The sequence below is a fragment of the Pelodiscus sinensis genome, chromosome 1 (assembly GCF_052426305.1).
Source record: "Pelodiscus sinensis isolate ZL-2025 chromosome 1, ASM5242630v1, whole genome shotgun sequence".
Lineage (NCBI taxonomy): Eukaryota > Metazoa > Chordata > Testudines > Trionychidae > Pelodiscus > Pelodiscus sinensis.
The window spans coordinates 54022092-54048766 of NC_143052.1; the positions used below are offsets into that span (position 1 = coordinate 54022092).

At 39.8% G+C, this 26675-nt stretch overlaps 1 protein-coding gene across 7 annotated transcripts in view; it reads left to right on the forward strand.

The window, feature by feature from the left end:
- Positions 1-26675, forward strand: part of CNTN1 (contactin 1) — a 396144-nt gene that overhangs the window by 57576 nt on the left and 311893 nt on the right. Inside the window, exon 1 of one of the 7 annotated variants that reach the window (XM_075930040.2) lies at positions 15186-15204. The exons of the other annotated variants lie outside the window; for them this stretch is intronic. The gene's annotated coding sequence lies outside the window, so the exon portion shown is untranslated. Of the gene's footprint in view, positions 1-15185; positions 15205-26675 lie in introns of those variants that run through there. 7 annotated transcript variants of the gene reach the window in all.

The window sequence follows — 26675 nt, forward strand, 5'->3', positions numbered from 1 at the left end:
TCCATAAAGCAAAATTCAGGGCCGTAAGATTTGAAAATTGATAAATTTCATGTTTTCAACTGTGTCAACCTGCAATTTGATGGGGTTGTAACTGAGGGGTACTGACCTAAGCTGTTGTAGAGGGGTCATGGGATTGCAGCCTTCATCCTGGACACTAAAGGCAGCAATCCCAGAGCTTTTGCAGCTGTAGGAGACTCAAAGAGGTAGAAGTGGATCAGGTCTCCTCTGTGCTGCTGGGAACACCTCAGGTGGGACTCCTAGTTGCTAGTCCTGGCTGGCTTGAGAGGGATAAGACTTGCTCTCTCTGCTCAGCTTTAGGAACCTCAGGCTGCTGCCCAGTTCTAGAGAGTGACCTGCAGCGGGGGGTAGGGGACATCTGGAGGTGGATCTGTCTGGTCAATCTTCACCCCCAGCAGCTATGCAAGAGTTGAATAAGTCCTTTCCCTCCGCTTGGCAGATGGAGCTAGGAAGCCCCCTTTGCTCAGGTGCTACCAGCAGCACAGGGAAGATACCATCCAACTCCAAAAGTCTCTTCCAAGCTGCTGCCCAGTCATAGAAAACATTCTGCAGTAGGGGGATGCACACAGAGGAGGGTGTGATCTGGTACCCTCCCACCACCAGAGCAGTTTGCGGGGAATGGACAAGTCTTGTCCTTCCCCTGCCCAGTCGGAGGAGCTAGGAAAGCCCTCTTTGAGGGGTGCTCCTATGAACAAGGAGACATCAGATTTCACAGGAAAGGGCTTATTTCAGGGTCCATGACACATTTTTCACAGCCATGAAATTGGTAGGGCCCTAACTCATAAAGGTGCATTGCATAGAACAGAAAAGACTTGTTTGTGTTTGATTAAACAAATTGACATTGTAGTAACTTTATTTAGCTTATATTGTTTGAACACTACCTGTAGACAGAAAGCATATTAATTCTTTCTGTACCGAATCTGATTTGCTGGTGTGACCTCATTTGTGTTGTTGGCCTTAAAATTTATAATTGAGAGATTTCTGGGGCAGGATTTCTCAATCAGATCTGAAACTCTTCCTTTTGAATGGTAGTTGTAGGTTAGCAGTTTTTGATGATGTGGTTCAGTTATTCCTTTTTCAATGTCTGAACATGGTTATGATTATATTTCATAATCCAAGATAGTAATCTCTCACAGAAAGTGAATTGGATAATGCAGACCCTGCACTGTGCTTCATTATACAGCATTCTACCATTAAAGTGGGACAACATACTGTATTAAGCTAGTTTTATCTACCAACCATTTTAGAATATTTAATGGATTTACTGCAGCTGTATTTTTTTCTTCCAAATTATCCTGTCTAAAGCAATAAGGGTCATCATAGGAAAACATAACTATAATTAGGGATTTATGGATATCACAGAAGTCATGGATTCTATGACTTTCTGTGACTTCTGCAGTGGTCAGTGTGGTATCAGCAGAAGAAACTTGAGCCAAATTATATCCTTAGAGTTGAATCCTGGTCGGTCTTTGTGGGGTCTCCGTTTTGTTTCTCTTAAATGGACGCAAATCAAGTCTTACCATTTACTTCAGTGGAGATAGACAGTGATATACAAAAGCAGAGCTGAGGGAAGAGGAGGTAATGGAAGTCTTCTCCATACCTGGTCTGTACTACAAAGTTAGGCTAACATGGGCTGCTTTATCTCAACCTAATTGTGTAGGTGTCCATGTTTAAATTTCTCTTCTGCCAGTGTAAGATCTACCTTATGCTGTCTTGAATGGTGTTGAGCCATGGTCAATATATGGAGGTAGATGTAGCTGTTACCCAGAAAAATGGGCTTGGAGGAGCCCCTAGAATAAGCTGCTTATTGCTCTCTTAATCTGTCCTTCTTTGGGTATGGGTCTCCAGGGTACCTGACAATATACAGGACATGGATACAGCCCACTGATAAATGATTGACTCATGTAGTATTCTTTCCAAAACAAGACACCTTTTGTTGGTGCAACTAATAATCCCAAATACAATAATTAATCTAAAAGTATAATCCCCCCACAAATCCCTTATTGTAAGTTCAGAGCATTTTAAACTGCAATAGTGTACAGTTCAAATGATTGAATGATTGTAAGTAGTTGCACTCTCTAACAGATGGTCAGTCTGTTACAGATTACTGACAGTCGTTCCTAAATATACCTTACGTTTTACATTGATAAATTACAATAAACACACACACTTTCATCCTTGCTCTACTCTGTGATTAAAAATTAGGCAGGTTTACTCTGTCCAGGTCACTTTCTTTTGCTGCTTCTGCTGCTGTTGCAGCTGTTGCTGCTGCTGCTGCTACTTTTGGTTACTTCCTTTCTCAACTTTCTTCACTCCTCTTTCTCAGCAACTCCATGTCAAACCATCCGCTCTCCAGCTCTCTCCACTCAACTATGCTAACCATTTGCCTTTTATGCCATCCTGTCAGAACTTTTCTAGACATTTTAAAAATACACAATCCATTCATGACTCTTTTACTGCATATTCATTCATGCTTACTGCCAGTTGTTTACCTCAGAATTATGAGCAATTGTCTTACCATGTGACCTCCAACTTTTAGTGGTGAAGTGGCTTCTGTTTATTCAAAATGGAAGCTGGGGACACAAAATGAAGTCCGGGGAATTTCTCTGGCATCTCAGCATGAGTCTAGTCATTGTGTTACCTCTGATTACCTTAACAGTTTTTGAGCACATGTTCCACAATGCCAGACACGCCCCACTTTTGTCACAATTGCTAATGGGGTCCCCTGGGTCGTGTACATTGGAGCCCACCCTATTTAAGGCCAACACTTTTTTGAAATGCTTTTTTTCTGATTATCTGACTGAGCAAGTTCACCTAGCAGCTCTCCATTGATGTGTGCAATTGACAGTTCCAACTACATGCTCCAGACATACTCTGGCATGGAATAGACAAAGAGGTGCCCTGGGCTTGTGGGGAAAGGAGGCTGTGCAAGCTGACGGCTATTTGGGAGGGAAAGGATGAGCATAAGAGACAAATTACTTCTTCAGTCCCCTTGTAATCGCTACTCACTCTGCTGCCCCATTGGAATGAGGAAAAAAGGGTGAGGATGCCCAGAAACCTAATACTATAATGTTGAATGTCTGTATGTGATTACAAAATGTCTTGTTGCTGCTCACACTATAGTAGTATTTCAGCACTGAACAGTTATTGTTCATAGTGGACATAATAGAGGACTCTTCACTTTGCCTGTGACAGTGTGTAGGAGCCTCTTCCATGCAAGTTTTATTTTTAACCCCTCTTGCTTTCAGTTAGCATTTCTTGTCATCTGTTATGGCAGGACAGCTTTGGCAAGTAAGTGGATCTTGCAATATTTTCTGAAGGTGGCCTGGTTTGGACTTAGTTGTCTCTAGTAATTATTCCAAAAGTTTGCATTCTTTACCAAGAACACTGCATCTCTACCTCCCACAAGCTCTTGCTTAGAAGAGTATAGCTGTCCCATTGATAGTCAATAGAACTTAGATATTTATATGACACAGGTGTTTTTGAAAAATCCAAAGTTGTCAGTAAAAGGGTGTTAGGAGTGAATAGAAGGTGCAGAACACAAGTATACAGTGTTTTAAGCACAGTGTCCAACTCAGGAGATGAGCTACTACATTCCTCACAAGTGTTGTTTTCCATCTTCCACCCTAGATGCAACAAATCACAAGCTAGCATAGAGGTGATCGATGTAAGGATTACTGTGATCAGATTCTTCAAGAGTAAGATGGAGCATTTATCTCCATCTTTTTATTTTAAAATAAAATCCCTTTATGTGTGTGTGTGGGGGGGGGGGGGGGGGGAAACAAACTGTGGAGAAGCCACAAACAGAATTCAGGGCTACTACATTGACTTCTACAAATATCATATTATCTCTTACTTGAACATCTATTTTTTTCAATTTGGATCTGGGTAAATAATTCCAACATCTCATTACATTGTTTAGTTATGTCATTAATCCTGTTAATAAGATGTTCACGTGAAAGCAATGTTAGCATGCTAATCTTTTAAAGTAGGTCACAATAGCTTTTACATCTTATAAGAGTAAAAATCTCCAAAGCAATGACCTTGGACAACATATTGGAACAAAGAATGCCCGACAGAGCAGGCTTTAAAGAAAAAAATCCTATTTGATGTTGGGGAAATTGTTCAACACTTTAATAAAGTTCTAGTGCTTTATATGGCCTAAACCAGTGAGACCCTTGGTGAACTGCTATAGAGGAATGCATGGTGACCTAAGTTAAATTGCTCAGTGAAGACAGAAGAGGCAGCAGGAGAGAGAAAGAGTTTGCAAGAAAAGGGAAAAAACAGAGAGGAAAAAGGAGCTTTCACAATAGTGATGGGCACTTTTTAAAAAAAGGGTTAGCTCATGCAATTTTATCACCAAGTATTAAGTGGTCTGTCAGTTTTACCTGTGGGATACCATTATTTGACGATTTTGCTCACCCTTGCAATAAGAGCAGTGTTCACTTTGTGATATTTACTTTGGTTGCTCTACTGCTGCTTTTCTTGTTCTCTCAAACATTGGAAAAAGCAATATAAAATCTTTTGGTCTTGGTACACTTTATCTGCATAATTTAATGTGTATCTCAGCACTGATAAATGCCATAATAAATTGGAATATTAAATTTCTTAATTAAACTAATATTTTAGAGTGGTATATGCTGAAATATGAAACGTTCATTACATTGTTTTCAATACTCTGAGACTGACTGTACCCCTGTATTCACACCCTATGCACTATTGTAATAATATTTGTATCACATATGCATTGTGAAGAATTATTTGAAAGCTAATAACTCAGGGTATGTCTACACTACCCCCCTAGTTCGAACTAGGGGGGGTAATGTAGTCATACGGAGTTGCAAATGAAGCCCGGGATTTGAATTTCCCGGGCTTCATTTGCATAAAGCCGGCCGGCGCCATTTTTAAATGCCGGGTAGTTTGGACCCCGTGCCACGCGGCTACACGTGACACGGACTAGCTAGTGCGCCCCCCCCCCCCCAGCAGACCACGCTTTTCTCGCGGATGCCTGTGGTAGAGCAGCTGGGGCGCTGCCGGTTGGTCCCGCAGCTGCTCCTCGGCGCTACTGGACCAACCCGGCAGCACCCCAGCTGCTCTGCCCCAGGAGTCCTGATTCAGCCGCTGCTGATCAGTTTCTCTGCCCCGGCCTTCCTGGAATCAGCCGCTGATCAGTTTCAGCAGCAGCTGATTTGGGGACACCTGGAGTAGAGCACCTGGGGTGCTGCCGGGTTGGTCCCCACAGCGCTGAGGTGCGGCGCTGCGGAGACCTACCCGGCAACGCCCCAACTGCTCTGTCCCAGGCGTCCAGATTCAGCTGCTGTTGAAACTTATCAGCGGCTGATTTCAGAGAAACTCTGCCTCGGGTTTCCTGTAGTCAGCCGCTGGTCAGTTTCAGCAGTGGCTGAATCTGGACGCCAGTTCCGACTTAAGTACAAATTCGACTTAAGTACAAACCTACAGTCCCTATCTTGTACTTAACCCGGGGACTGCCTGTATATTAAAAATGTATACACTTGGACTGAAGTGGAGATGGATGTAGGAGTCAGATGTGTTGAGTGTCTCTGGGTTAGGTTAAAAGGGGTAAAAAACAAGGGTGATGTCTAGGGGTCTACTACAGACCATCTAATGAGGTAGGAGATGTGGATGAGGCTTTTTTTAAACAGCTAACAAAATCATCCAAAACACATGAATTGGTGGTGATGGGGGACTTCAACTATCCAGACATATATTGGGAAACTAACACAGTGGGGCATGGATTATCCAATGCATTCTTGGACTGCATTGAAGACAATTTTTTTATTTCAGAAGGTTGAAAAATCTACTAGATTTGATTTGATTTGATTTTAACAAATAGGGAGAAACTGGTTGAAAATTTGAAAGTGAAAGGCAGCTTGGGTGAAAGTGATAATGAAATAATAGAATTCATGGTTCTAAGGAATGGTAAAAGGAAGAACATCACAATAGAGACAATGGATTTCAGGAAGTTTGATTTTGGTAAACTCAGAGAATTGCTGGTAGGTAAGGTTCCATGGGAAGCAAGACTAAGGGGAAAAACAACTGAAGGGAGTTGTCAGTTTTTCTTATTAAGGGCCCAAAAGCAAGCTATTTCACAGTGTAGGAAAGATAGAAAGTGTTACTAGCAAAGGTGCACTTGTAAACTAAATTTGGTGTGGGTCAACTAGATGGTAAATGCCTTTGTCTCAGAAGGTGGTCCGACCTGGAAATCACCATATCTATCACCAGCAGATTTCTCCAGTCCGAAATAAACACAGACACAAATGTCAAATTTAAAAGATATATTGAATACAACAGATGACAGTATAAACCCAGAACACAACACTGTACAAGAAAACCAACCCCTCACCCTCTGAAATAATAGGGGATAGCACAGTTAACAAGAGGACATAAACTATACTCAGTCTGTCTAGGATGGAGGCTCAGGTCCTGCTACCTGTTGGCTGCTTGACAGCCTCAAGGGAGGAACACCGAGGAGTCCAAAGGTGTTTCTCTGTCGATGGTGTGACAGCATGCGAGTAGCACACACACCCAATGGAAATGTTTAGTGTTTGGCTCTGGGGTTAAGGGCTCTCACCACAGTAATCGTAGTGGAACTAGGTGGTATGCTTGGTTCGGTGGTGCAGGTAGCTGGAGCCCACAACACTGGGCTATTGCCACAGTAATGAACTGAAGCACCCTGCTAGCAGCTGTGATGGTGGTCTGTCCCAGAGTAGGTCCCAGCCTTCACCATGGTCCTTGGGAACAGCAGGCTGCCAAGGAACAGGAACCAACAAAGGAACGAAGGAACCTGATCTCTTCAGGGGTCTGAGCTTATAAAGATCCCAAGGTGGGAAAACAGCAGGAACATCTCTAGTGCACAAGATATGGTGTTGAGTGCAAACTAGCGTTCCTGGTGCAGACTTTAGTGCCGTGTGCAGAGCAATAGTGCTGTGTGCAGACGATGGTTTTGGCAGCAAAAAGGTCTCTCAGCCCTTTGGGTTCCATTTTGATTTCTGAGTGGAATCCAAGACACCATTATGATTTCAGAGTCCTTATTATTATAAATGTCCTTGATCTTAATATACTAAGTTACTGTCAACAAAAGTATGGCAAAAAAACATCTTGGCTTACCCAGGAGATCTTGCATGATCTCAGAATAAAAAAGGAGTCATATAAAAAGTCACATGTCTATGTAGTCACATAGTCCAGGTTTACAGGAAAAAGACTATTCACAGATCATTGTCTTGAGTGCTAGGCCATTAAGTTCCTTGAGTACTGCTAATGGCCTTCACTAGCACATCTAGATATATAAATGGGTTTATACTTCATATTTCAAACTTTACATACAAGAATGATATATGGACACAAATAGAATATACACATTCAGCATATTGCAAGCTTTTCAATGACTGGTTACATGCCACATTTTGCATAAAGTGTATTCAAGTTATGAATATTCATATTCAAAATATATTTAAATAAAGTATTGTGGCACAACATTGCAGCCTCAATTGGTTTTAGTGACTAACTCAGATTTTTGCTATGTAGGATTAAACAGGTTCTTTCCGTTTGAATGATAAGAGTAGGTGGAGTGGTAACTGATTATCATTTTCCACCAATTTTGGCATGTCTGTCTTCAACTGCTTCCACTTGTTTCTGTGACTATTTGTGCTCATAGTAATGAGATATTCCACTTTCAGTCATTTAAAGCAGGGATGCCTTTTTCATTTCATTATTAGTTTTCTAAGCAAAAAGGACTGATATTTCAAAATATCTTGAAAAATTTGGGGGTTGATGACTGAGTCCCGGAAAATGAAGACTAGATGCATTTGCTTCTGCATAACGTTTCCTTTTTATATACTTAAAGCTATGTTTTACTGCAAATTGTACACTTTTCACAGTGCTTATATTAATTATCTGTTTATCATACAGGTGTTAAGAATGTCCCCCCCCTCACCCCCGAGCAAATACAAGCCTTTTGAAATTTTCATTTCAGGAGGAAACAGCACCCATAAATAGTATCTTGTGCTATTATTTGAGGGTTAATTGAATGATTAATCTTGTCCATATGATTTTGGTGTTCAAAGTATTATGTAAAGTTACATCTGGTTCCAAACACCTCAGGAGACCAAGTTCATCTCTATCTTCAACCTGAGAGATTTTTAGCTTTATTACTCAGCAGTGCTATGGAAGTTTTAACTTCACTCTGTAAAATTTCTGGAGTGGTGTTCATAGCTTAATGCCTCTTATTTTAAGACACAAACATTTTTCCAATATAGTATCTTGAAATGTATGACATTTCAAATCTCTAGGTCTCCCTTTAGGACATTTGTAGGAGTAATATATAAATTGTGAGAGAGGAAATTAATTCATGAGTTAAAGGTTCTCACTTCTGTTGGAAGAAAATAATTTCAATCCCAATTAGGTTTCCCAAGTCATTAAAAATGATCAAAGTTCTGTGTAAGTTTGTATTGGACTAACTTGTTTGACAAAGCTCTAATAGTAGACTTGATCTTTTTTTCTTTTTGAATAGATTCTGTGGTATGGGAAAATTATTAATTTTCTAGTATCTGAGTTGCGTCTTGTCAACTAGATGATTTAAGTTGTGTGAATGTGTTGATTTAATTCCCTTCAGAAATGTCTAGGGTAAGTATAATTTTTAACCAGTCTTTGGGAGTAGCTCAGCTTTTTCTCTGTAACCTAATTATATGTTTTAGACATGTGTATCTGTCCGTCTGTCTGTGAGTCCATTTGTTTAAGAACTTCTCCTGAACCGTAAGAGCTAGGACCACCAAATTTAGTGTGCAGCTTCCTCTTATCATAATTTAAAACAAGGTCAGGGTTTAGTTGTGCCAGGATAATGGGATGCGCATTGAATGTGATTGTTTCGTATCATATGTGTGTGTGAAAGGGAGGTATGTGATAGCAGGAAAAGTTACATTCCCTGGTGACCCCAGAGGAGAAGCAAGCATGGGGGACAGTTATACTCATGAATGACCATGGGAGCAGCACGCCACACAGTCCCTGACATCCTGCCTTCCCCTGCTGCCTTGGGGAAAAGCCAGTGGCCACCCCCTCCGAACCTTCCTCATCCTGATCCCTCTGCCCTGCCGCTTGCATTTGCACCACCAACCCTATACTCCCTCCCCTTGCTCTGACTCCATCCTCAACCCTCATCTTTGACTCCCAGCCTCCTGCCCTGAGTTCTGCACATTCTCAAACCCTCGTCCTGGCTCCTGCACTTCCCACAGTGCCAGCCTCAGCCCTGAAGGGCCCAAGCAATGCTGGATAAGTCTAGTTCCTTCATGGTGTTTTTTATTGTAGCACAGAGAATGAAGCTACTTAAATCACTACAACAATAATGGATGATCTGGAAAATCTGCTTTGCAGTGACAGACTTAAGGAGTTCAATCTATTTACCTTACAAAAGAGAAGGTTAAGAGGTGGCTTGATCATGGACTGTAAGTAGCTACATGAGGATGAGATAAGTGATACTAGAGACCTTTTAAATTTAGCAGCCAAAGCCATAACAGTATTCAGAAGTTGGAAGTTTAAGTCAGAAAAATTCACACTGGAAATAAATGTAGATTTTATAGTTAAGGTATTTAAATTGGAACAGCTTCCAAAGGCATGTGGTCAGTTCTCCATCACTTGGAATCTTTATAATAGCAATGGATGCCTTCTAAAAGATATGGCGAATATGCTTTAGCTGCATCTGAAATTATTGGGCTTGATGCAGCAATCACTGTGTGAGTTTTAATGAGCTGTGCTATGTTACACAGGAAATCAGGCTAGGTGATTATTATGGTTCCTTTGGTCTCACAGTCTATGAATCTGTTTTACAAGCATGTCTTTCCATTACTGGTACTATTCAGTTTTGCTACTGCATGAAGGTGAGGGTACAGTTTTCTGGCTGCTGCCACTTGCAGTTACTCACAGTAGTTACAGCAGGAAATTGATTTTCCTGGTTACAATAGAGCAGGGGTGGGGAACCTCCGGCCCGGGAGCCAGATGTGGCCCTCCAGCTTGTCTGGATCCAGCTCCTGCCCCTGAGGCTCAGGGCCCCTCCCCATCATTGGAGAGCCCATGCTGGCACTCCAGACCCATCACTGCCCCATGGCAGGGCTGGAGTACCCAGAATCTACTAAGCTGGGTTTACCTAGGTTCTGGTGTGTGAAGGGAATGTGGGGAGTGTCTTTCTTCTTCTCAGGCTACATCTAGACTGCATCCCTCTGTCGACAGAGGGATGCAAATCAAGTATGTCGAAATTGCTAATGAAGCAGGGATTTAAATATCCCGTGCTTCATTAGCATAAACATGGCCACCACTTTTTTTTTTTTTTTTTGAAACGGAGCTTTTTTGAAAAAATTTAAACCACCCCCGGCAGTCTAGACGCGGATCTGTTGAAAATAAACCCTTTTTCGACAGATCCTGTATTCCTCAAAAAATGAGGTTTACAGGATCTGTCAAAAAAGGGTTTATTTTCGAGAGATCCACGTCTAGACTGCCATTTTTTCGAAAAAGCTCAATTTCGCTTTTTATGCTAATGAAGTGCAGGATATTTAAATCCCTGCTTCATTAGCAATTTCAATGTGCCTGATCTACATCTCTCTGTCAACAGAGAGGTGTAGTCTAGACACAGCCTCAGTTAGGAGCCATGTCAGTGAGGGATTTTTTTTTTTTTTTTTTGTAGTTCTCAGTTGTGTGCAGGCCCTGGCTGATTTTTTTCATGTGTTAACGGACTCTGACTCAAAAAAGGTTCCCCACCCCTGAGATAGAGTATCTGAAAACAGCATATGGGCCAGCAGCTGAGAGGAGGAGTAGACCCTAGTAGTAGTAGTAATATTTAAGATGAAAATTGGGGGAAAAAAATTAGAATTATTTATACATTTTACCAGAGTTTGTTGTTTTAGATTTGATTTTGCATAAATTGTCAGTATTCCAAACTTACAGACATGTAGTTATTTAATAAGAATATAACTTTCTGATGTCTGCCGTGAGTGTCCACGTTTAAAAATATGTAACCTTTTCAGTGGTTCTTAGAAGCTGAAACACAGCATCACCTTTAATACTAATGAAGAACACTGTGCCAAGTGTATAATGACAATTCTGAATCATGCAATAGATAAGTGGGACATTCTGAAATTGGTTTGTATATGTCAAAAAGAATGAGATGAAGTTCTAAAGTGACATTGGTCCTTTCCACCCTTTCTCTCTTAGTTGGAAATACTTGTCATAACACTAGGTTTAAAACAACACCTTAGATTACAAGATTTCTATTGTTAATATTTGTGATAAAATGAATGGAGATGCACACATGCCACACTTTCATACCTCAGAAAGTTGTTGAGGCTCAATAAATTTTGGTAGAGGCCTTGTAGAGCCTCAAGTGGAAGATGATGCTGAAGTTTTACTAGTCAAGTATACCAATGTTCTTTTGTTTCAGTATCATATGAAAACAGACTTTCCTTATAAAAATATTCAGAAAACTACTTTATTGAAACAATTGATCATTTTTCTTTGATTGGCTGTAGTCCAGCATTGGGGAATAATACCAGTGACAGCATACAACGTTCTCAGCATAGCACAAGTATATGACGTAGTAAACTTCTGAATAAAAAGTCAGTCATCTCACATAGCTGGACAAAGTCTTTAACACAATGCTTTTGAAAACATTTTTATTTTGTGAGCTGTTTACAGTTGACAGGGTTTACAGTTTATACAAAGCTTCAGAAAGGCTGTCTGAACAGTTCTTTAGAAATTTCAGTTCAATCCTTGGATAAAACTTTCTCTAATAAAGTTGAAGCAGTTAATTCCATAATTTAATGTGGGAGGTAAATCAGTGAAGTATTATTCTATACTTCAACAGTTACTAAGTGTGCTACATGAGTCCCAATCAAAATAAACAACTAGACGTCCAGATTCAGACTAACACAGCTAACCCCCTGACTCCAATCAAAATAGGCTTCCTTTATTGCATTGCTATGATATCACTTGACTAAAAAATAAATGACTTAGCTGGTATTGATTTAAAATCCATTTTTCCATGACTACTCAATTCTTTCAGGTGCTTGATTGCTAGAGAATTATATAGTATTAAATAGCTTCAGAACTTATATATGAGCATTTTTCTCTTATCCTTGTTACTTAAATATAGTCCTCTGAGATTAATGTTCTGTGGAAGATTTTGATTGGTCTCAGTTGAAACCAAGTATGAAAACATGTTAATGCATCCTCAGGCTGTGGTCCTGTTCAGACATTTTTTAGTTTAAACATTAGTGAAATATGAATCCTGAATAAGTAAACTAATTACAAACAAGTTGCTTAAACTTCATATTATAATTGCATGGCATTATTGATGAGACTATCTATATCTATATCTATATCTATATCTATATCTATATCTATATCTATATCTATATCTATATCTATATCTATATCTATACATTTCACTAATATCATGCATCAAGATTTCTCACTTCTTTTCCAGTAATTACTCATCCTCTTCCCTTTGTTGTGTGCCCCATCAAAAAGTATTACAACTAAGTTTTCATTGTTTATTATAGCCTGCTTCAGTCTCATTCTGCTCTTGATGTTTGTAAACTGTAAAAGTGGTTCTACAGGCACAAATAGTTAGGGGTTCTAGTTTCAGAATGAACACTCCCAAATACGCTACAAGATATATTACAATGCTCTCTTAAAATCTGTTGTCTTCTTAACCTTTGCTGTGATGCCATGAAATCTTTCAAACTTAGCAGGATTGAACTGAGTGTTCACAAAGTGGTTTTATAAGTTTTGGAGAGCTCAACTATGCCTACAGACTCTCTTAAGTATAAAAGTATTCAGAAAAGCCTATGTGCTCTTGAGAGCAGTAGTCATGCAATTTAAAGCATAGCATAGAATACAGTAGATATGAACACGTGCATGCTATGAAATTAAGTGACTCGAGAAATCTAAGTTGTCCTTCGCATATGTCCTTCAGCCTGTTTCCTAGGAACAGTTAGACAAAATCAGTTTTGCACTCAACATATTTTTGTAACAGAATGTACATTTATTTTTCATCAATGAATCCATTTATACATTTGTGTCTGCATTGTAAAGAAAGGGCCTTTTTTCTCAGAGTAGTTATGGTTGTATAGAGGGTTAATAAGAAAATGGAAATCACAAGAGCTATCCAGGATTGAGAAGTTAATTCTTAATCTGTCAGGTCAAGCACATTTAGGGTACGTCTACATTGCAGCCCTATTTCAGGATACTTCCGATATCCTGAAATAGCATTTTCTGCGTCTTGACAGCATGCCCATTATTTTGAAATAGTTTTTGAAATAATGGTCTCACTATTCCGACGTCTCTGTAAACTTCATTCCATGAGGATTAAGGAATGTTTTGGAATAGCGGGTTATTTCAAAATTTGGCGCTATTGGCATTCTGCTCCTTTCCCCCCTGTAGTTCCTAGGAAACCTGTGGTTCAGGGTATTCCTGGGAACCACAGTGAGAAAAGTAGCAGGATGCTCTGCCCTTCCACAAGAGCTGTGTCTCTGTCTGTATGTAGCAAGACAGAGCTGGGAAGGCTGGGGGTCCCAGTGGGAAAAAGAGCAGAACCTCCAGCCCCATCTGGCAGCCTTGCCCTGCTGTACACGGAGACGTAGCTCCATGGGATGGTAAAGTGAGATGGATCATCGTGAGGAGATGGGAAGAGCTTGGAACCTCATTATGAGGAGATGGGAAGAGCTTGGAGCCTCCGGGTTGGTGGCTGGTGGGGAGGAGTCACATGAAGAGTCATCCCTCCATAAATGGTGTCCCACCCATACGGATAAGAAATGGATTTTACTTGAACCACTGGCTATAACAGTGTTTCTCAAAGTGGTTTCACAAATCAGTTTGAGAAAACAGTTAACTGGCTGCTCTGGTGTGTTTACTCTGCGGTGCCACAGCCATGGAGCATTGCAGCTCCTATTGGCTCTGTTTCCCTGTTTGCAGCCAAACAAGAGCTGCAGGAAGCAGTGTGGGCCGGAGCACCACTTCCCACAGTTCCCCTTGGCTGCAAATGGCAAAACAGAGCCAGTAGGAGCCATGAAGTGGCATGGAGGTACAAGTATCAGGGCTCAGGGATAGGAGGGGCTCAGGGCAGGGACTAGGTAGGCGGGAGTGCTGGAGTCAGAGTTTGAGGATAAGAAGGGGCGTAGGGCAGGGATGTGGGGAATGCAGTGGTCAGGGTAGGGGGGTGAGGACAGGCTATGGGGCTGTGGGTGTTAAGGGTGCAGGAGCTGGTGGAGGCCATGGTGCCTGGGTGGCGGCTCCCCGGAGCTGGCCACAGCAGAGACTGTGTTGCTCGGGTACTGGGCAGGAAGCTTACCTCCTTCCCTTCTCCCTGCCCTAATGGGGTTATAGCTGTCCCACCCTCCATCTCTGGCCCCTTGATCATTACACAGTATAACTGTCCCTGCTAGCAGCACCCCCTGTTTTCATGTTCTAAAAGACAATCCCATTTCGGGAACATCCCATTGTTTTGGCACAATCAAACCTTTACGTTGCTTTGTTATAAGAGGAAGCTGCATACCAGATTTGGTGATACTAGCTCTTACCGTTTAGGAGGAGTTGTTGAACAAAGAGATGGATAGACAGACTCATTTGTTCATAGACAAACTTTCTCAAATATATAGTTGATTAACATCATTAAAAATAACCAAGAAAAGGTTAAATTTTAGTATATTTCATGCACACTTCCATCACTTTCACAGAAGAGTTTGTACTATTTCTGTTTTTCAGTTTGAGCCGTAAGGCTATTTGACTTCGTTTTTTTTAATTGATATAAAATCTCTGATTAAGGAACTCACATCTTTGAAGCCTCTTGTACAGCTAAACCTTAAAATAGAATTTTTACATACACGTGCTTTTAGAGTGAATTTTCTCTGTTGAACTTCTTTTGATAGCTCTGCTTTCAAGTGAGAACAAAGATGTTACTATATCCAGTTTAGTCACGTGTTTGTAAACTATGATCTTCTGGTGCCAATGATGGCTTTGTTTTTATGTTTATTAGTCCATGCTCTAGTACAGTTTTAGTTGGCCTGAATTTACTCTACTGATTCAGAGCTATGTAGTGTACAGTATATTCTTCCTGCCTGAATGCCATGATTCATTAATGAGGCTTGCTTCCAGTTCACCTTGGGGAGAGGTCAACAAGAAAATGTAACTTTTTAATTTTATATACAATCTTGCTAAAGTGTTTGATTTTTCCTTTTGGTGTGTTGGGAATATTTGTAGCCTGCATCTAGGATACTCATATCATATCATTTGCATATGCTTTCACCATGACCTGAAGCTGGACTACTGCACTTTTCTTTTCATTTGCTTTACTCTCCATGAAAAGATTTCACTTAATTCAAAATGAGACCCAACTAGTGGTGTTAGTCACAAAAAATGTTCACGTCATCCCCCCCCCCTTTTTTTAGTTTTCTTCATTATTTCAGTATTTTTGGCTTATTCATATTTGTTGGAATTCTAAAATGTGCTTTTGACGTAAAATCGGTCAAATTTGTGAGGCTTGTTAAACTTTACATTTTTTATACATGACTGATATTCCCTTGCATGCAAGTCAAGAATTAAAATCTTGGTCTGTGAAATGCTATCATTTCGTATCTTGTGGATATTTATATTATTCTTTAATTTAAAGCAAAAACTACAGATATTGAGTAGAATTTAACTCTTCTTAAACATTAGACTGCTTTTTTATGTATAGAATTAGAAGTTGTTTTCCTATGAGAAAATTTAGTTGTTTAATAGCTCTTTACATTATATTTATGCTGACATTTGATTTAATATAGTTTAACTAATTTACTTCAAATTCACATCTTCACTTAATTCAGATTTTTTTAGACAAGCCTAATTTTTAATGCTCTGTTTTTAATCTGTTATTCATCTGTTCTGGTTATGTGATTTTATTTATTATTAATCCTGGTCGCTTTTACATCTTAAAGCATTGGTGAGCCAAAGGTTCAGACAATTCAGTTTTTGTTAACTATTTAACTGGTGTGTTGTAAGGTAACTTTTTCCAGTAAGTTTTCTGACATTTTATTTTATGTAAAATATAGTTTCCCTACTGAAAAGTGGTAAGATTAAATTTTTGTATTTGCAAATAATGTAGTTTTGTGTAGGAATATTTTGCAATCTTATTCTGTACTGAAAGAGTGTCATATGTATGTCACAGGAAGTAATTGTGGTGAGACCCCAGCTGCAATAATATGTTCTTTTCTGAGCATCACACTTAAAAAAAGATTTTTGCAAATTTAGAGACAGTCCAGAAAATAACAAAAATGATTAAAAAATTTAAAAAAACATAGCCTATGTGGAAAGGTTGAAAGAATTGAACATGTTAATGCCAGAGAAAGAATTGGGGCATAAGTCTTCAAATATAAAAAGATTGTTACTAAGGCTGTGTCCAGACTCCATGCCTCCGTCGACGGAGGCATGTAGATTAGCCAGATCGGAAGAGGGAAATGAAGCCGCGATTAAAATAATCGCGGCTTCATTTAAATTTAAATGGCTGCCCCGATCTGCCGATCAGCTGTTTGTCGGCAGATCGGGAGAGTCTGGACGCGATGCCCCGACAAAGAAGCCTTTCTTCATCGACACAGGTAAGCCTCGTGAAACCAGGTTTACCTGTGTCGATGAAGAAAGGCTTCTTTGTCGGGGCATCGCGTCCAGACTCTCCCGATCTGCCGACAAACAGCTGATCGGCAGATCGGGGCAGCCATTTAAATTTAAATGAAGCCGCGATTATTTTAATCGCGGCTTCATTTCCCTCTTCCGATCTGGCTAATCTACATGCCTCCGTCGACGGAGGCATGGAGTCTGGACACAGCCTAAGTGGGCAATGATCATTTATTCTCTATGCCCACTGAAGATGTAGGACAAGAAGTAATCTGCTTAAATTTCAGACAGGAACATTTATGTTAGATATTAGGAAAAACATTCTAAGATATAACAATAGTTAAGCATTGGGACAAGTTGTGACAGGTTTGGTCACAGAGATCCCCTTGAGACTGTCACTTGATATGCTGAAATATTACTAATCCTGCCCACCAGGCCTTTGGGGCACTTCCCCCCCCCCCATCCTTGTGAGCCAGGCCCCATCTCCAGCACTGGCACAGAGATGGGGTCACAGACCACAGCAGAGTAATACAGACACTGAGGTCAGCTTAGTTCTGGGAAACCTTAATCAAAGGTGAGGTACACAGCCCCAGTGGGACCAGAATCACAGATAAATTTGTCTTACTTTTCATAAAGTTTTATGCAGAGCAAGCTCATGTTATCCTACTTCTTTCTTATGAAAAGAGAGAGATGCATTGCTGCTTCCCTCTTCCCAGGTAATAATTATTTACTCTGGGGATATTAATAAAAAGTAAGATTAAAGTGGTTGCAAATAATAATACACCGATCAAAGTAATTTACTAAGCAAAATAAAACAAAATATTCCAGTTAAGCGTAAGAAACTTGTTACATGTTATATCTTATCCTAACAATAGTTCTAATAATCTTTTGTCATGGGCTGGAAAGCCACACAGCTTGGACTAGATCCTTCCCCTCTTCAGTCTTAGATGTTTTCAGCAGTCATCTTGATTAGTGTGCAGGAGTGTCCTGAGTCTGGTGTTCACCTCAATTGTTTGGTTTGTTTGTTTGGTTTTGTAGAAATTTCACATTAAAAGCATAAATTGAATTAGATTGATTGTGACTATAGAATTAAAAATCAGAATGTTTTCATGAACTAGTCCATCTTGCAGTATAGCAGATAGTGTCTATTGATTTAAAAAAGAAATTGAACATAAGAACAGCCAAACTGCGTAAAACCAAAGGTCCATCTAGCCTAGTATCCTGTCTTTGAACAGTGGCCAATGCCAGATGCCTCAGAGGGAGTAAACTGAATAGGGAGGAACTGGTTGAAAATGGAAGGCAGCTTGGTGAAAGTGACCATGAAATCATAGAATTCATGATTCAAAGGAATCGTAGAAGGGAGAATAGCACAATGGAGACAATATATTCCAAGAAGGCAGATTTTAGTAGACTCAGAGAGGTTGTAGGTAAGATCCCATGGGGAAGTAAGAATAAGGGTACGTTTAGACTACAGGCTTTTGTTGACAGAAGTTTTGTCGACAGATATTGTCAACAAAGCTTCTGTCGACAAAGAGCGTCTAGACTACATCCAGTTCCGTCGACAAAGCAAGCCACTTTGTCGACATGAGAGTGTAAACGCAAAGGACAGTGTAGATGCAATAACGCCTTCTGTCGACAGAACTCTGTCGACAAAGGTGTTATTCCTTGTAGAATGAGGATAACCGCCGTCAACAAAACTGCTGAGTTCTGTCAACATTATGTCGACAGAACTCAGCAGCAGTATAGACACAGCTATAGTTTTGTCAACAAAAGCCCACTTTTGTTGACAAAACCCTGTAGTCTAGACGCACCCTAAGAAGAAAAAACAACTGAAAAGAGTTGGCAGTTTTTTAAAGAGTCAGTGTTAAGGGCCCAAAACCAAATTATTTCACTACACAGGAAAGATAGAAAGTATGGCAGGAGACCATCCTGGATCAATGAATATATTTGATCTAACTATCAAAAAGAAGTTGTATAAAAAGTGGAAACTAGGTCAAATTACAAAGATTGAATATAAGCAGACAACATAGGTGTGCAGGGGCAAGATTAGAAAGGCATTGGCACAAAATGAGCTAAATCTAGCTAGAGTCATAAAGGGTAACAAGAAGATGTTCTACAAGTATATTAGGAGCAAGAGGAAGACAAGAGACAGGGTAGGCCCATTGTTCAGTGAAGAGGGAGAAACAATAATAGGAAACCTGGAAACAGCAGAGGTGCTTAACGACTTCTTTGTTTTGGTTTTTGTCAAGAAAATGGATGGAGATGAAAGCTAGTGGAAATGGGATAGGTTTAGAACAAGTTAAAAATTACTTAGAGAACTTCAATATCTGCAAGTCACCAGGACCTGATGAAATGCATCCTAGAATACTCAAGGAGGACGAAATAGAGCCAATGGGAGCTGCGAGGGTCTGTGGCTATGGTGTCAGTAAATAAACCGGGGTGGCCAGTTAATGTGCTTCTCAAAGTGATTGTGCTGAACACTTTCAGAAACACTGATCTAGACAGTGCTTGGTCCTGCTGTGAGGGCAGGGGACTAGACTCAATGAGGTCCCTTCTGGTTCTGTGATTGTGTACTGAACAGGTAATCATCAAGTGATCCCTCTCTTGTCATCCATTTCTAGCCTCTGACAAACAGAGGCCAGGGACACCACCCTGACTCATCCTGGCTAATAGCTATTGATGGGCCTAACTTCCGTGAATTTATCTAGTTCTTTTTCAATTCCTGTTAGAGTCCTCTGGCAAGGAGTTCCACAGGTTGACTGTATGCCGCGTAAAGAAAAACTTCCTTTGTTTGTTTTAAAATGGCTACCTATTTATTTCATTTGGTGACCCTCTAGTTCTTATATTATGGAAACAAGTAAAAAACTTTTCCTTATTTACTTTTTTACAAACCAATCATGATTCTATAGACCTGTATTATATCCCCTCCCCTTAGTCTCCTCTCCTCTAAGATGAAAAGTCCAAGTCTTTTTAATTTCTCTTCTTATGGGACCCATTTCAAACCCCTAATAATTTTTTTGCCCCTTTCTGAGCCTTTTCCAATGCCAATATATCTTTTTTGAGATGAGGCAACCACATCTGTATGCAGTATTTAAGATGTGAGTGTACAATGGATTTATAGAGAAGCAATAAGATATTGTCTGTCTTAGTCTCTATTCCTTTAATGATTCCTAACATTGTTTGCTTTTTTGACTACAGCTGCACATTGAGTTGATGTTTTCATAGAACTATCCATAATGACTCCATGATATCTCACTCTTGAGTGGTTATAACTAAATTAGTCCCATCATTTTGTATGTATAGTTGGGATTATTTTTTTCAATATGTATTATTTTGCATTTATCAACATTAAAATTCATTTTCTGTTTTATTACCCAACCACCTAGTTTTGTGAGATCCTTTTGAAGCTCTTCACAATATGCTTTGTTCTTAACTATCTTGGTCTAAAATAGTAAAAGGCAATATTATTCAAAACTATTTATTTACATTGGATTAACAAATGCATGCCCATCATTTTATTGTTGGGAATTATTAAGTTTTACTGAGGTTTTGCAAGAAGTTTAGGCCTGAATCTAATAAATTGGTCTAAATCAGAAGTCTATCAGTCTATCAGATTTTTATTTTATTTTATTTTTCATGTTGGAAATCTTTAGAATCACTTGCATTGTAGCACTCTAGATGCATCAAGAAATTATATTTTAGTTATAGCTGCTAATCTCAATTTTTACAACAAAGTTGGTAGAATAAAATTCTTCGCCCTTCATAGCCTCCAAAAAATGGTTGTATGAATCTCTTCAGATATTTCTATATTTTCAACAGCGATAGGATATTTTAATAAAGAAAAAATATTATAGTGAAAGTTACCAGTCTTTTTTTTATATAAGCGGTTGACAAAGTTGAGGTCATTCATTTGAAATGCATTTGTTTTTTAAAAATTAAATTTCTTTCTTAGCTTTCCTCATTTTCAAATGTTTGTTTAATACTCACAAAGATATTTACCATGATATGAGACTGGTGCCACTTTCTCCAGAATTTTATTCACTATTCACTAGTGCAGGCATGTCCAAAGTCCGGCCCGCGGGCCAAATGCGGCCCGCGGTCGGATTTAATACGGCCCCCCACTTCTCCCGGCTCCCCGGTGCTTTTTTTAACTGGCGCGCTCAGCGCGCCGCTTCGGGCCGCCGCCGCCGCGGCGGTCCCAAACCCTGCCCCTGCACTCCGCTTTGGGGCTGAGAGTGCAGGGACAGCCCCCGCTTCCTCCCCCTCTCCTGGCTCCCCGGCACTCCTCTGACTGGCGCCGCTTCCGGCCGCGCCGCCGCCGTCCATGACGGCCGCTGCGGTCCTAAAGTCCTCCGTGTAGGGCACGTCCGCAGCCCCGCTCCCCCGCTTGGCTACGGGTTCGCCCTGCCCCCGGGCTGCCGTGAGGCCAGCGTGCCCTGCGCTCTCCGCCCGCCTCTGACCCTGCAAGCCCTCTACCTTGGGGCTGAGAGTGCAGGGACGGACTCCGCAGATGCTGAGATCAGGGACTGCCTTTGAACCAGACCTAGCCTATGTACTGCAGTCCAGATCTCAGTTTCACCCTTCACATTAGTGTAGGCAAGTTTTTTTTTCAATTGAGATGAATACATTGTAAAATCTCAGTTAATGTCAGTTGGTCTAAATCAGTTATAAATATATTTGGACACAACATGTATAGTTGGTGTTATGTCGTTTGCCGTTTGCAATAAACTTTGCATAAAATAGTTAATTTGCATTTAATTTTAATGGTTCAAAGAATGTCAGGCAAAATGGTCGGCCCTCACGCATGTTCACTTCATCAAATCTGGCCCTCTTTGAAAAAAGTTTGGACACCCCTGCACTAGTGTATCATGTACACTAGACTAGAAGAATCATTCATCTGCAGCTTATGTCCAAAGTGCTGGTAAGAGCTTTGTAATTTACCTAACTAAACTCAATTTGTTACTCCTGAAATGGTCAGTTAGTTGAAAGTGAATTTCATTACTGCATAAGTACCACAGACTACAAATGTTCATGTTCAGATTGTACAGAAATTGATCCTCACTGATTGTTCATATGGTTTTGTAATCATTCAATGACTTATGAAGGGGGCTGTTACTTTTAATCATAAGTGGTAAAGTATGCATTATGCATTCTATCTAAAGATGCAATTATGGTTTGCTACTCTAGTGACATGATAGACTTGTGTTAGGGACAATTCTTACAACAAATAGGTTATCCAGGGCAAATTATTGGCTCTTCTATGCTTCTTTGCATTGTTATCGTGCACAAAGCAGCTGCAAAACCAGCACATCAGGCTGAGGATCTCATTTGCCAATGATGATGCTTGGGCTACTGAACTTTACTGTACTGATGCAAAAAATGACAACGTACTTAATGTGTTTCTGCCATAGTGTAGATCTAATATGCTCTTGATTTGCTAAGTGAAAGCTCGTTTTGGTTCCAGATGTGAATGGATCTGGGTGATTTTTTTAAATTTTTTTTGCTACAGTTACGATCTAAGACAACAATAACAGCGTAGGGTATGTCAAGAGACCTTAACTACAGATTGTTTCATGTCATGGTCACGTATGGCTCGGTCATAATGCAGGGACTGTTCCCGTAAGTTTTGATGGTTGGTTTGAGCAATTTGTAGCCATTTGACTGTATCTTATCCATACTGAGCTATAGTGGGCAAGCTCTCATCTAAGTCACAGTCTTCAGTAGACATCAAGTCATCAACTTTATTGCCATTATTGAATCATCTGTACTTTTGGGTAATGCAATTAAAACCATACTTCAAGCAGGAGGGATAACTCAGTGGTTTGAGCAGTAGCCTGCTAAACCCAGGATTGTGAATTCAATCCTTGAGGAAGTCATGTAGGGATTTGGGACAAAAATTTGTCAGGGACGGTACTTGGTCCTGCTGTAAAGGCAGGGGACTGGACTCAATGACCTTTCAAGGTCCCTTCCAGTTCTAGGAGATAGGCAATCTCCATTACTTTAATTTATAACTAACAGAATACAATCTTTGCTAAAAGAATTCAAATTAATAGTTGGAGATTTATATATCTACATATTAGTAACACATGTATTAGCATTCTCTCTCTCTCTCTCTCTCTCTCTCTCAAACTACAATGATAAAGTATGCTGCCTGGTGTATTAACTGGAAAAAACAGATGAATAATTCATGCTCATGAGCTGTTCCTGCTTTGGGAGCATTGAGCCTGCCGTCAGTTGTTAAAGTTGCATTTATCGTGTGGTATTCTGGGAAACTTAGTCATATGTTCACACTGTTTAAACCATAATTGGCTTGTACTAGGGCTGTCAATTAATTCCAGTTAACACATGTGATTAATGCAAAACAGATTAACCAGATTAAAAAATTGTCATAATTATTTACAGTTTTAAATAAAAATAGAATACCAGTTTAAATTTATTATTCATATTTTGGATGTTTTTCTGCTTTTTCAAGTATATTGAGCTCAGTTACAACATAGGCTAGAGTATGCAGTGTCAGCTTGTTATTTTTTATTAAAAATATTTTAACAGCATAAAAGAAACAAAAGGAATATTTTTCAATTCACTTCATACAGGTACAGTATAGGGATGTAAAATCCCATTTAATTAGTTAACCTGGTAAGTGTTATGTTTAATTGGTTAACTGCTTAAACGGTGGGGCAGGTGGGGATGGGGGCGTTCCAGCTTCTGTCGTGGGTGGAGGCTGCTCCTGCCAGGCTAAAGCACCACCTCCATAGTGTGTTGCTCTGGCCAGGCTGGACCCACCTCAGGCAGGGGCTGCTCCCAAGGGTGATATTTACCGGTTAATCATTCACATCCCTAGTACAATACTATAGTCTCCTTACTGTGAAAGAGCAACTTACTCTTTTTACATAAATTCACTCAAACAAAAAGATGTGAAACTTTACAGCCTACAAGTTCACTCAGTCCTACTTCTTGTTCACCTAAATGCTAAGAGAAACAAGTTTGTTTATATCTATGGGTGATAATGCTGCCATTTACAATGTCACCTGAAAATGAGAATAGGCATCCGCATGGACTGTTGTAGGTAGTGTTGCAAAATATTTAGATGCTAAATAGTCATATGCCCCTTCATCCTTTGACGACCATCTAGAGGACATGCTTCCATGCTGATGATTTATGTGTTTTAAAAATGCATTTAATTAAATTTATGACTGAACTCAATGAAAGAGGTATCTATATCTCCTGCTTCATGGTTTCATATATTTTGTGTTATGGCAGTCTCAGATGATAATCCTGCATATGTCTGTGAGACTCACTGCAGATTTCAAAAACATAAAGAAGGCACCAATATGTGATTTCTAAAGACAGATACAGCAATTGACCTCAGGTATAAGAATCTGAAGTGCCTGTCAAAGTCTGAGAGGCACTAGATGTGGGACATGCTATCAGAATTCTTAAAAAAAAAACAAAAACAAAAAACAAAAAAACAACGATCCTATATGAAAAGTGTGGTGCCCAAATCACCAAAAAAGAAAATCAACTTTCTGTTGGTGGCATCCAACTCAGATGATGAAAATGAACATGCATGTGTCAGTTCTGCTTTGGATTGACATCCAGCAGAACCTATCATCACCCTGGAAGCATGTTCTTTAGAATGTTGTTTGAAGCATGAAGGAGGATACAAAGTTTACAAAACCTTCCAATGCCAGCTACAGGCTACACTTGTTCTCACTTTCAGGTGACATAAATAAGAAGTGAGCCGTGTTATCTCCTGTGAATGTAAACAAATATATTTCTCTTAGTGATTGGCTTAAGAAGTAGTAGGTCTGTTTGGACTTGTACGCTCTAAAGTTTTATGGTTTTATTTTTTAATGCAGTTGTGTAAAAAAGTTCTACATTTGTAAGTTACATTTTCATGATAAAAAGATTGCACAACAGTAGTTGCACAAGGTATTCTATAATTGCTGAATAGTTTAATAAAACTGTTTGTGACTATTTGTAATCTTTTGATTAATTTCATATTTTAATAGTTTGACAGCCCTAAGTTCTACTTTTGTTTTCATAACTTCAGTCAGAATTATTGTCATGTGTAATGTCTAGAGATGCATTTATTTCAGACAAATAATAGTAGACAAGGCAGTACAGGTTGCGCCTCTAAAATCCAGGATTCTCTGGTCCAGCAACATCCGTGGTCCAGCATGACCATAGCTGTTCCAGGACCAGAGAGTCCCGGAGTGCTGAAGGAGGATGGGGGCCTGGGAGCTGGTGCATGGCTCAGCTGGGCTGCAAAGCGGGAGCCAGGAGCTGGCACATGGCTCTAGCTGGAGCAGTGGGGACAGGAAGTCTGCATAGGCTCAGCTGGGCTTCGAAGAGGGAGGGAGCCGGTGTGTGGCTTAGCTGGGCTGCAGGAGATGGCAAGCGGCTCAGTTGGGCTGGGGGTGGAGCGCCAGAAGCCAGCATGTGGCTCAGCTGGACTGCAGGCGGAGCCAGGAAACAGAGAGAGGGGAGGTGCGGGGAAGGGGCTGAAATAACCTCTCCTGGTCCGGAAAAATCCCTCATCCAGACCGGACTCGAGGGTGCAGTTCCAGGGAGGTCCAACCTATATTGGTAAATGGACCCAAGTTATCACACTCTGGGGTACTTCCATAATAATGTATTGCCTTCTCTAATTTCTTGGTCTGCTTCTGCACTCCCGTATTAGTTCTTGGCGAATTCAGCAATTGTTGCATTTGTAGCCATTGCAGAATTCGCCCAGGATTTAAGCAAATCAGTAATTTCTGTCAAAGGAGAAATGGCAAACATACACAAACATGATTGAAAGGCTTTGGCGTAACTGTTACTTCATTCATAATACATAGATATAGTTTAATTATTTGTAATTAACAAAGAATTTAATCTTCCCATTTTTCAAATGCTTTATTTTTATATTTCAGTGTTGTATGTCAGTGTACGTTTTCCCTTAGTCTATTTGGGGAGACGAATTCGGAGAGTGCATTATGGTCTTTAATTTCTACATTTTTTTTCTTTAAATGTAGGTTTTCATTCAAAATTCAGTTTCCTTTGAGTGCATTTCAAGGGATGCTTTGGGACTGGATATTTAGTTACCTTTAGTGGAATCCCAATAAGTGTATATGAAGTTTTCCTTTGACTAAGGACACATTCTGCATAGAGTTATTCAATAGATGTTTGCCTGCCTTCTGGGAGGCTGATTTCAATGGAAGTCAAGGAGATCGTAGGATAAGGTCCAAGTTTCACATTTTGTATTTACTTTCATTCAACTCTGAAATAATTATCCTACTTAAAATAAGGATTCTAATAAAAAGATAGTGTTAATTGTTTAGTCATTAAGCTTTATTGTCTGTTACAGTTACACGCTGAATTCCTGTAATTCTAGATTGATGCAGTTGTCATTGTTGTTCTTCATATTTTCAGAAGCACATTTTAAAGCAGTTAGAAATATATTGTGAACATTTTTATAAGATGGTAAAAAATCTGCATTGGCAGTAAAAAGGCCACATAGTGGAGAAGGAATAAGATGTCCCAATTTTGATATCGGTTTGTTAAATGACACATGCATTCCTGTCAATATCCTCTAGGCTATGGATTTGAATAAGTTCACTTGTAAACCATGGGAAAACATGTGCCTTCTGATTTCAAGGTTACATAGTAAAGCCCCAATGTAGGGAGGTAAGAATAGTAATTATGAAAGAAACTAAAATGTTGGGTGCTGTCTAAATTAGTATACTTTTTTCATGTGTTCAAAATAGTCCTAAGAAATTAGATTAAGTGCCTGTTAGTGTTATCATTTGCCTATCACTTAAGTAACTCTCAAGTTGGCAAAAGGAAATGCAAAAAGTCAAATAGTTTTTGTTCTTAAAAACACATCTCTGTACAGCTGTTAAGGTATACTGTAAAGTCAGGGATTTAAAAGTTAATTCCCACTTTTCCCCTGGAAAACTGTTTCTGGCGGAGGGAAACCTGCAAATTCTAGAAAATTCTGTGAAGTTGCTATATCAAATTGAGGTGTG